Source organism: Amblyomma maculatum, chromosome 1 (genome assembly GCF_055883805.1).
Source record: "Amblyomma maculatum isolate TAMU_Amacu chromosome 1, ASM5588380v1, whole genome shotgun sequence".
Taxonomy (NCBI): Eukaryota; Metazoa; Arthropoda; class Arachnida; order Ixodida; family Ixodidae; genus Amblyomma; species Amblyomma maculatum.
Genome location: NC_139344.1, coordinates 456,526,449 through 456,538,580, shown reverse-complemented (window position 1 = coordinate 456,538,580; position 12,132 = coordinate 456,526,449). Strand labels below are relative to the sequence as shown.

The window sequence follows — 12,132 nt, the reverse complement described above, 5'->3', positions numbered from 1 at the left end:
CCCGTGCCAGAATCACAATGATAAGGCCGCATGCCGGCGGCTGTTAAAAAAACAACAAATGCAGTTTTGTAGGTTTCGCGGCAATACGTCCTGGATTTCGGTGCATCTTGCGCTACAACGAAACTGATAAAGGTGCGACTCGCGACATCGAGCATTAACAAACAAAGAATACTGAACTGATACGCCATCCGCGGGTAGTGAGGGGTCGACGGGCAGTAACGGGTGACGGCCAAATAGCCTGTAAAATGGAGAGTATCCAACGGTAGAATGGAGAGCTTGTCTCTCCATTCTACCGTTGGATACTCATACCGTTGTAGGCGAACGTCAGCAAGGGTAGATAAACGTCCCAACCTCGGTGGTCGTCAGACACATACATGAACAGCATGTCTGTGAGCATACAGTTAGATTTTCCTTGAGGCCGTTGGTCTGGGGGTGGTAGGCGGTGGTGGATTCTCGTGAACGGAGCGCGAATGGAGAATTCAGACACGTCCTCATGAAAGGAAGCAGTAGCCATGGTCAGATAGTACTTCATGATGGGCGCCATGATGAAGAAACACGATTTGTAGAAGGAAGTCAGCGACGTCTGTTTTGTAGCTGGTCGGGATGGCTCGGGTAATAGCGTACCGCGTGCCGTAATCGGTGACCACGGTGATTCATTTTTTCCCCGAGGCGGAAACCGGGAAGTAACAAGAAGGTCGAAGTTAACACGGGAAAACGGGTACGTCGGTATGAGAATCGATTGCAGTGATCTGAAGGCAAACTTATGGGTCTCTTGTGATGTTGTAACCGTAAACATGCGACAAAAGCCCGACTACTGGCCGGAATTCCCGGGTTCGAACCCGACCTCGGCAGCTGCGTTTCGATGGTGGCGAAACGAAGAGGCGTCCGTGTGCTGGGCGATGTCAGCGTACGTTAAAGATCCCCAGGTGGTCGAAATTACTCCGTAGCCCTCCACTATGGCTCCTCTTTCTCTCTTTCTACTTTCACTGATTTTTTATAGGAAGGGAAAGGCGCGGTAACTGTCTCACTTCCTTTCTGTGGACACCGCAACCGCGCCGTCAGGGAAGGGAGGAAGGTGGGAGTGAAAGTGGAAAGAGAGAAAGAGGAGCCGTAGTGGAGGGCTACGGAGTAATTTCGACCACCTGGGGATCTTTAACGTGCGCTGACATCGCACAGCACACGGACGCCTCTTCGTTTCGTTTCTACTTTCACTCCCACCTTCCTCCCTTCCCTTACGGCGAGAGTCAGGTGTCCACAGACACAAGTCTGACAGATACTGCGCCTTTCCCTTCCTGTGAGCCAATTATTATTATTATTTATTATATGCGACAACTTCGTGCTGGACGGATCGGTAGAGCCCCGGCTAGTAGAAATACCGGCACAGCCAGTCGTATGTGCGGGCGACACCCAGATGACCAGCAGTAGGAGCATCATGGAACTGTTCAAGAATGGTGGAACGGAGATGGGGAACAACGAGCCAAACGCTGCGTTATCTGGTCGCATATTACGTCGGTATAGGTTGTTCCCATGGAGTACAAAATTACAAATAAGACGAGGAATGGATCAGGGCGGTCGGAGGTAAGGCGGAGGATAAGTGAATGAAGCGAAGGATTCAAGCACTATTCGTCGGCAATATTAGAAAAGGCCAAGACATAAGATACAGGCCTTATCGTTAGAGTCGGAACGGAAGGGCTAGGGGAGTCGACGGGATGACGGTATAAGCAGCCTGCATCTTGGTGAAGCCGGCCATACTTGTAGATGACGGAAAAAGTATATTGCAATCATAGCCACCAGCGTCCCGAATGGTCCGTAGGACCATTGAGTTAGGAAAGCTAACACAAGGCATGATGGTCTGTTATAACAGTAAAGGGATGGCCAAATAAATATTGGCGAAATTTTGTAATAGCCCAAACAAGCGCCAGACATTCTAGCTGTGTAATAGAATAATTTTGTATGCGCCTAAATAGGAGACGAGTGGCATAAGCACTCACCCTTGTGCGGCCATGTTGTGGCTGAGCGAGTATAGCTCCTATGCCTTGTCACTTGCGTCGATCAGTAGGGGCAGGTCGGTTCAAATGGGCTGACGGGTGAAGTAGTGAGAGCAGCAATAGGCTCTGAGAAAGCTGCAACTTGTACCAGCTCCCAAGAAAACGAAACGTCTTTCTTCAGGAGGTGAGTGAGAGGACGAGCAAGGGTTGCGAAGCTCGGTACAAATCGTCCAAAATAGAAAAATAACCCAATAAAGCTTCGAACATCGCTGGATGAACGCGGAGTCGGAAAATCTCTGATAGCGCGAATCTTGTCAGGATCAGTCCGAACACTGGCAGCATTGACCAAGTGACCAGAGATTTTGATTTCTCGGTGACCGAAGCTGCATTCTTGGAATTTCGTTGAAGTCCGCCTCCACGAAAATGCGCAAGAACTTTAAAAAGGCGATATAGGTGACTGTCAAATACAGTGAAGAAAACAATTACGTCGTCAAGATAGCACAAACAAATGGTTCACATTAAGACTGCAGTCAAGGAGTCCATCATGCGTTTGAAGGTTGCTGGGGTATTGCGAAGGCCAAAAGTCATGACTTTAAATTAGTAGAGGCATCAGGGGTGATGAGCGCTGTATTTTCACTGCCTCTTTTATAAAATAAACAGAGATCTGCCAGTGACCGGAACGAAGGTCAATGGATTAAAAGTTGCTGGCTCTACGGAAACTACCAAGCTGATCGTCGATACGCGCAAGAGGACAGACATCATTTTGGTTATCATATTCAAATGGCTGTAGTCAATGCAGAATCACTAACTGTTATCCTTTTTGGCCATAACGACAGGGGATGCCCATGAACTAGTGGAAGGGTCGGTTATGTCATCCCACATCTGCTCAACCTCCATTTGAACGACGCGCCGCCCGGCAAGTTAAACACGATAGGCCGCCTGTGAATAGGACTAGCGTCGCCGATGTCAATGCGATTGGTTACAACAGTACTTTGACCAAACGGACTAGTACCGAAGTCATAAAGGTCACTGTTGGTGAGAAAAAGCTTGCGTTAAGTCGGCGGTGAATTGAGGTTGGAAATCAGGCAAACTGTTAACAGGATGAGCACGCGATGTGGAGAACATGACATGGGCTGCAGAGATGGTAGTTGGATTATCTCTAGTCGGAGCTGAAACGGCACAATCTGTCAACGGTGACAGCGTAGCAAGTGAAATTGCTTCCGGCGGCGCTTCAGTTAAGAAGCTGAAGTTGAGGACAGGGAGATTGGTGTGACTCTGGTAAATATGCAAAATTAGATAAGGAAGGGCGACGTGCCGCTGCAGGATGACGTCAGTAACAGGACACGCAACATAGTCGCCATCTGGGACAGGTGGGATTAGTGACATAGGAATGTAAACGGCAGCATCAGGAGGAAGATGGCAGAACTGGGCTGAGCAGGCGGGGTCTTCAGAGCATAGCGGCAGGTCCAAGCAAAGCAGGCCGGTAGAGCAGTCAATGAGGGCAGAATGGTATGTTAAAAAGTCAATCCCAAGAATAACGTGATGGGGGTATTCATGTAGGACGGTGAACAACACTGAGGCATGGCAGCCAGCAATGGGAACTCACGCCGTACAAGTGCCAACTACAACAGCAGGACTGCCATTATCGACGCAAAATGTGGATGAGGCGGCGGGCGCAAAGACTTTCTTGAGGCGACGGCAAATGAGGGGCTCAGAACGGATAGTTAGGCGCCGGTATCAATAAAAGCAGAGGCTGGAGCTCCATCCACAATCCCAGGCAGCACATTTCATCGGCCCAATAATGGGGATTGATCGGGGATTGCTGGCCCACAAGTGGCCCAATGGTGTTATTGAGCTACCAATAATGTGCAGCCACGCTATACTATAATCATTATTTGCCCAGTGAACTTCACCCATATCCGTTATTGGCATTCGACCGGCTAACAGCGGTCAATAATGCCCATTCATATTGAACAGTTTGCCATTATTGTATACACAATGAGGCAGCCTGGTCATTATTGGCCAACCAGCTGCAATGGTTTGCCAATATCTCCCACACCTTGGTATAACCTGGTAAATATTGTCCGGTCAATAACAACGGCTTCTCAATATTGAATATATCTAGGCATACAGTGGTCAATAATGTCAAACCAACATTGGCAGCTTCCTAACATTGTAATATCTTGGTTTCTAGTGGTCGATATTGTCTAATGAGCCTTGATGGCTGGCCAGCATTGCACATATCATGGCATAGCTTGGCTAATATTGTCCGGTCATTATGGCTGCCTCGTCAACATTGAATATATCTTGGCATACATTGGTCAATATTGCCCCACCAGCTTTGGTGGCATCCTAACATTGTATATATCTTGGATTATAGCGGTCAATATTGCCTAATGAGGTCTGATGGCTGGCCGGCATTGCACATATAATGGCATAAATAGGTTAATATTGTCCGGCTATTATGGTTGCCTTGTCAGCAATAAATAAATCATGGCATATGTTGTCAATAGTGACCTGCCTGTCATGGCGGCCTGCCAACAATGTATACATATGCATTATATTGTACAATATTGTTCGATGGACTGTGATGGCTAGCCAGCATTGCACCCTAATGGCATAGGTTGGGCAATAATGTTCTGCCAATCAGGATGGCTTGTCAACATTGCATATATCTTGACATAAATTGGTCAATATTGTCCCATCAGCTTTGATGGCATCCCAACATTGTATATATCATGGTTTCTAGTGGTCGATATTGTCTAACGAGCTTTGATGGCTGGCCACCTTTGCACATTTCAGGCTGCGGCGGCGCTAAAAAAGCAGAAGAAGCAGCTCTGACCGACACAGACATTTCTAATGCTTGTATCCTAATATGACAGTGTTTTTGGGCTAATTTCGTCCCAACTAAATTTTTCGCTGACCCGGGCATCAGTTTACGTTCAACTGTAGAAGATATTCATATGCCATACGTAATTTGGGCCACCATATATATATATATAACGTTTATTGTGATTAATGTATAGATTCTCCTAAAATTGTTAGACTGAGCTGACCAGACAAAATGCACAGAAGTGCCCATTACGGAAAATGTAGAATATATTTTTCTGAATACATTTTTCGTGATTCGCTAATTGTTGTGGATGACCTGCGATTATACTTGATAATTTTGGTAGAGAACTCTTTTATTTACGACTTTAGGCACGATTAATTGTTATGTAAAATTCTGCATATAATATCTTCGAGATAATTCCTGCAGACTAGAGGCCCGGATGTCGATCACGCGTGGACGTATACCTAACACAGATAGTGTTCCAAACTTTAGCCAAGTGTTGAAAAAATTCTGACGGCACGTGGAATCTACACTGCAGAAATTAGCGAAGGCGAGATTAATGCTACTGCATACAGTGCATCACGTATCCTTATCGTTATCAACTAAACGCAGCGTCATTACCATTGATACTGTCATCATTGTCATTATCAATAATTGCAGCATCATTCTCGTCGCTATCCTCACGGTAGACAAGAATTATATATGGTGCTAGTTTCGCGATCCAGGGTTTAGCGCAGTTGGTTAAAGCGTTAACTAGGCTAGGAATTCGATTCCCGGTGGAGACAATTTGTTTTTCTGATCTCGTCAAATCAGGATGATTGAAAGTGATTGACACATCAATGCACAGATCCGATGCACAGATATATCCATGCACAGATCCCGAACACATCTCGCGCACAACTCTCGCGCACGGGATTTCGTTCCATGGGTCTAGTTAAACGCATGCGAGTGCACAAGCATACGCGCACGCTCGAGCACACATCTGATCTGGCAAGCAAAAGTTTAATAGATGCGTGTTCGCGAAAAAAATCCTGCGCAGTCAAGAAACGCAAGGTACTCAAATGCAAAGAACGCAACAGAACGTGTGTGTCGCTTGAACAAAGACCAGGAGTTACGTTTGGATAGTAAACGCAGAAACGATCGAATATATCCGGTGAATCCACATCCTGTAAACCTTTGTCCATGATTGGGAACACGCACGCGTAGCATCATTATTTCCGCCTTTTTTTACGTGATGGAAAGGAACCCAACATGTTCAAGCTATAGCAGAGGTGGGAGAGATCGATCGCGCTAGCCAATCAAACACGCACTGCATGATTCGCCATTACCCTAGCTGTTTCCAGCATTCAGCATAAGCAACGACTATACCACGCCTCAGTACTAGCTGTTCTTATAGACAAATATGTTGGGCTGCTTTCAAGGCCTTCAAGTTCTAATATCTACTAAACACAAATTTGCATCTTATTCCTGTACTCTTTAGCGCTCTGCTGTGGGCTTCAGCAACAAAGACTGGACGACTTTGGCCATCGGTGCAGCAGCGCATAAAATATTTCAGCTCAAAGAAAAAATACAAGCAACATATATTTTACGCTATGTCTAGCTAATTCACTTGACAAGAAAAGAAATCTGAACTCTCCTGGAATGGTTCGTATTCTAATGCGACGTAAATCGCACACTGCCAAAGAGTTGTGTACATGTAAAGGATAATAAAAAAATCTACAGCACTGCATGGGGCAAGGCAAACGAAAAAAAATATAAAAATTTAAAACAATTACCTACAGTGTAATGAATGCGCGCACATGTGTCGCCAGCATATATGGTAACAAAATTGAAATTGCATAATAACGATGTTTTTTACGGAAGTTATTTTTGTTCGAAAGCTGTAATACATGGCTCATAATGATGCATTTGACCACAGCGTTTGACAGCGCTCTTCTAAGCATTGTTCAGAAACTATTCTTCAAACATTCATTGCCTTATTATCCAACCATATAATCACCACACCGAAGGCGTTTCCCTTCAGAGAACTAAATAATTCTATCCCATCGTGTCAATCAGACAGCTAATAGCAATTCATATATATTAAAAGTAATGCGAGTGCGTTACTTTAGCAGTTTTGGGGCATTTTTAGAGAACACCACTCTCGAAGAATTTAACACATGATTGAGAATTAGGTTTCCTCTCTGAAATATTCTGCCGCTTTCACAAGCGCTGCTTCCGCGGGCTGAAAGATGATTATACCGCGCTTCTTTTTGAGGACTACCTTGTCCCAAGTTCGTAGATATAGTTTCAATGTTGACCCTTGCTTTCTTTCTATTTTTTCTTTACTGCCAATTTAGTTCTTCAGATCTTAGCTCGTCGACTATTTTGCATTTCTTGCTGCTTTATATGCCCACGCTTAGTTCTACGCGGATTTTTTCTTGCTCTAAATGTCCACTTGATTTGAAAAAAAAAAATAAAAAACGAATAACATGGGAATTTTTAACCTTGATGTACCCGTAGTTATGGTCGTTTTCGCTTTTCTTTTCCTTAATAGGAATACAGCAAGTATATGGGCTGTTGCATCGCTCAGTTGCGCGTGATGACGTTTCAAGAGCACTCTGTCATGAACAGCGACCTGTGTGCCATCTTTAATAAAAAAATATGTCCATTAGTTCGAACCGAGGACGATTCCGTGAAAACTGAAGATTGTTTTACGTATGTGATTATTATCTGAAACACTGAAGTAAAACGTATTTTGCATTAACAAAAAAAATATAGCGAAATTATCATTCCACTGAAAATGTTACGGAGCCAACAGTCGAGGCGACATAAGAGCTCTGAACGCACTCCTCGTTGTTTTAGCGAAGCGAAGGGCAAAACTCTGCGCATTCCTCCTCACACGCTTGGCGCAAAGAACATATGGTTTCTATTCTCTCGTCCTTTTGTCGCCTCTCCGCCCGAGGGCCTTGACTAAAGCAATTTTCCAAACTGCTTTCAACTTCACGTCTTGTAGCCTTTTCTCCCCGTGAAGCAGTCATCGCGGAAGGACAGCGACCTTCACTGCCCTTTCTTTCCTCTCGGCTAGGCATGCGTTGCTCACAATGCCCCCCCCCCTCCCCCGTCTACTTCCCCGCACTCTTCCCTTCCTTCCCGCCAACTTCTTCTTCTAGGATCTGTGGGATATTCTTGGGGGGGGGGGGGCGTGGGAAGGGGAGATGGGACGTGGGGAGGGGTGGGGGGGAGTCAACTTTCCTGGCTGGCAGCCTTCTGGGCTCGCGCGGTCTTACGGGACTTTTTTCCTTTCTCTCACCGCCTTTCGAGCTTTATGCCTCCTCTTTAGACAGATCTCAAGCAAAAAAAAAAGAGAGAGAGAGAGAGAGAAAACACAACGACCCTTCTGCCCCCTTCCAACCGTGCCTCGAAACTCGACACAAACGGTTGATTCAGAGGCGTTCGGCAGGCCACACAATCCCCACCCGCTCGAGCTGCTCGAGCTCCCGCAGGTTTGGACAGCAGAACCGAAAACCCAAGCCTTGTCAAAGTTTCAATTCGTTTTAATGACCATGCCTGAAAGAGGATATCTGTGAGTATCACCAGCATTTTAAGTTGTTTGTTCATAACTGAACTGAGCTTTCGGAGATTATTTCTTGCTTTGTCTCGTTCTAAGATCGCTACTTTTTCTTACCAGGTGTAATAAAGCATCAGATCACTGTGATGTACTTTGCCTGGCAACATTCATTTTGGATTGTTGCAACTGAGGTCTGCGAATCTGCGCTAGCCTTACGGTAAGATACCTTTTTTTTTTGCATGATTTGGTGCTGTATGTTGTCAGCCTTGATCATCATGTCAATAACCCATATGCTTGAGAGAACGGAAAGCCATTTATTTCGACCGTACCACGCCAGTTAATTCTGAACTGTATTTTCAGCACACTAATTTGTATGCATAAACTCTGGTCACAAAGACAAAATTTACGGCGCAGAGGTGATCAGTTTGTATTGCAAAAGAAAAATGTGGCCCTGTAAAACATGATGCGTGTTTTGTGTGATTTTCAGGTTACAACTTAATCGCGCGTGTTGTGTGTCTAAGTGATCAATTTCTTTTACATACTATATTCAAAACGCATGGTTAAGTTGAGCTTTCTGGAACATGTTTTTTTAGTTGCGAGCGAATATTCAATATTGTAATTTGCCGTTATGAATGAGCGTTAGGAATGGTCTATACGACTTTTAGCTTATTCACGTGTTTGATCTTTCTCCTGCGCTAATCCCGAGTAGTAGAAGTGTCATAAAATAGCCAGCAGGTGCAGTTTTACTATTACTTGTAGAAAACTAAAAGCGTCGGGAAAGAAGATCTGCCGACGCACTTATTCTTTTTGCTAAATTTGAATTTTTGCGGAAATAATAAAAAACAAACTTTTCGTTCGAAAATGTACTTATCCACAATTATTGATTGTTATATCGCGCAGAAAAAGGGGCTTGCCTAAAACATGACACTTTATCTTCTACGTGCAAGAGCTTCTACAGTCCGCGCGAAGAACTCTATGAAAAAAAAATTCTGAAAAGGGGATTCTTATTTACAGTTGCTACCATAGTTCTTATACTTTACCACACGTAGAAACTTGTTTCTGCAACAAACGTGATGCTAAACTACGGATTTATTTATTTTTTCAATTTGAGTATATCATACAAACCCCAAAGCATTTGTGTAGTACGTTGTTTTGGCTGCAGCTTTGACAAATTTAAAATGTTCTGTTTGCAGCAATGATGCGGTGTACACTAATTTTAGCAGCCGCGGTCGGAGTGCGACTGCCATTTTTTGCGTCTCTTTTTTCTTTGTAGTTTCTTTTAGTTCTTGCGGCAATCTACCCTAACGAAAACTATTCAAAGGAAAGCTATGATTTGAAGCATGCAGTTATGACGACGTCTTTCTTCTACAGGAGGTGTTCGATCACAAAGGCACTACAAGAAGAAGGGGGCAAGCACTGATTACCGTTTAACGAATAGATAACGGAATCATTTGTTTTATGTTTTCAGCGTCAACAACACATCCACATGGGAAGCCGTGCACTGCCAGATGTCGAAACCAATGTAACCAAGTTAATATGGCCGGCCTCACCGAGTATGCAGCTTATTTCAACCTGAGTAAACCAGACAAGAAAGTTGCCTGAGGGCCAACAGGTGGTGCTTTATTTTGCATTTTTACTCCATGGTCTAGCTGTACTTCCACTTTCCAAAAGTTTTCTCTCTTAATGGGATTATGAATGTTCCAGGTGCCATCTGCGAAAGGAAATACATTGTTATGCACGCTGCTCAAGTCCATATCTTTAAAGGCTGCTGGGAGCTACTGCCCCTGCAACCGACCACAAAAGAAGCTGCGATGAACTCAACGCCTTCCTCCAACCTGGGACCTGAGAACACCTTGCCAAGGGACGCAAAAACAGGAGGAGCACTGAAGTCTAAGAGTTCTGCTTAAATATTTCCGTGCCCTGTAACCCATGCACACCTAATAAATCATCATGCAATGAACCTTTCAGCTGTATTATTTTCTGTGCATGGATATTCTCAGCATGCTTTATTTCAATAAAAAGCTACATGAAAAATATCAGCACTGCATACACATGGGACTGATTATTGAAACATTCAGCACTATAAGGCCCCGCCGGGGTGGTGCAGTGGTAAGACGCCCGACTACTGTGCCGGAGTTCCCGGGTTCGAACCCGGCCCCGGCGGCTGCGTTTCGATGGAGGCGAAACGAAGTGGCGTCCGTGTGCTGTGCGATGTCAACGCACGTTAAAGATCCCCAGGTGGTCGAAATTACTCCGTAGCCCTCCACTACGGCTCCTCTTTCTCTCTTTCCACTTTCATTCCCACCTTCCTCCCTTCCCTTACGGCGCGGTTCGGGTGTCCACAGAGCAAGTGTGACAGTTACTGCGCCTTTCCCTTCCTGTGAACCAATTTAACTTTTAACTTTTTAGCACTATAATGTGCCGGATTGCCAATTGCTGTGGCTGGATGCCAATAATGCAAAACCACTGGGCAAGAATGGATTGGAAATATTGGGTAGCCGATAAATCTGGCTGGATGCCAGTTGAAAATATCCAGTGAATAAGCATGCAAACAAGATATTGGATGGCCAGTGAGCTTGGCGGGATAGCCGTGATACAACAACCAGTGAGTGAGCTTGGATGGAAGATATTGAGTAGCCATTGAGTGCCATTGAATGCCAGTGAACAAGGTAGTATGCCAATACTGGTTTTTATAGGAGAGCCAATCAAATTGGTTGGCATATATCTTGGCTCTTTGTGCGCCCCAATCAGACGCCAATATTGACCAATATTGGGACCAATATATCCCAATATTGGACCAGTGGCGGTCCATTGACGGCTTGCTGCTTGGGATAACATCGATGTAGTTATTTTGAAGTTCAGACGTCAGCAGAGGTTTTTCGATCAGGGTCACAAATGCAGGATCACCTTCTGGAGCTGCATTGGCAAGTTCGGGTAAGTGGGCGGGAAAGGGCTGTGAAAAACTGCGGCGAGGAACAGGAGAACGCGAGCGTTGGGCTTGCGGGGATGGCGGACGGTTAGGAGCACGAACAGTTGCACGGGACTGGTCGGGGCGACGTGAGTAATAACGAAGGCATAGTCTTTGCGGCGGTTGAAGTATGTGAACTGACGAGATGGCTTGTACCAACGGCAATGGCAGTCTCGGGAGATGTGACCAACGTGTGAACAAGTAAATCAGATCGGGTGATCGTCAAGGTTACGCAATTCATTCGGACTGCGGTAGCGATATGCGGTAGCGAGAAACCGGTGTTAGAGGAGGCGGCGGCAATCACTGGAGGGGCAGATCTGCAATCTGCAGATTTGGTGACGCGGCCGGAAGGTATGCCCACATTCGCAACCTCCTGTTGAACAACAGCCTGAATGAGTGATACAGTAGCCAGGGTGTGTTCCCGCGTATGCGATAGGAAGTCTATGGGACTCATTGCCCTAAGTTCTGGGCGGACGATGCGGGTCAAAGTACGGCCGTTGGTAGATGGTTGAGTAGTCGGAAGATATACACAGGAGAAGCTAGCAGCCCTATTCAGTAGCCGATCGAAATGGTGAGAAATGCGCCTACCTTTGTTTCGCTTGCTCGAAACGTCGGCACACCTGCCGCACAGAGTCCACGGTGGCACAATTCTTGCACAACAGGAGATTGAAGGCATCGATGGTAATGCCTTTTAGTATGTGGCCAAGTTTATCCGCCTCAGACATGGTTTCGTCGGCCTTGCGGTACAGAGACAGGATGTCCTGGATGAAAGGGAGATACTACTCTGTAGACG

General features: G+C 45.5%; 1 long non-coding RNA gene across 1 annotated transcript; it reads left to right on the top strand.

Moving 5' to 3' along the window:
* The first annotated feature begins 8,491 nt into the window (after window positions 1-8,491).
* Window positions 8,492-10,331, top strand: LOC146209725 (uncharacterized). Its single transcript, XR_014703468.1, has 3 exons — window positions 8,492-8,588; window positions 9,840-9,983; window positions 10,076-10,331. It is a non-coding gene; the product is annotated as an uncharacterized LOC146209725 (long non-coding RNA).
* The last annotated feature ends 1,801 nt before the right edge of the window (window positions 10,332-12,132 follow it).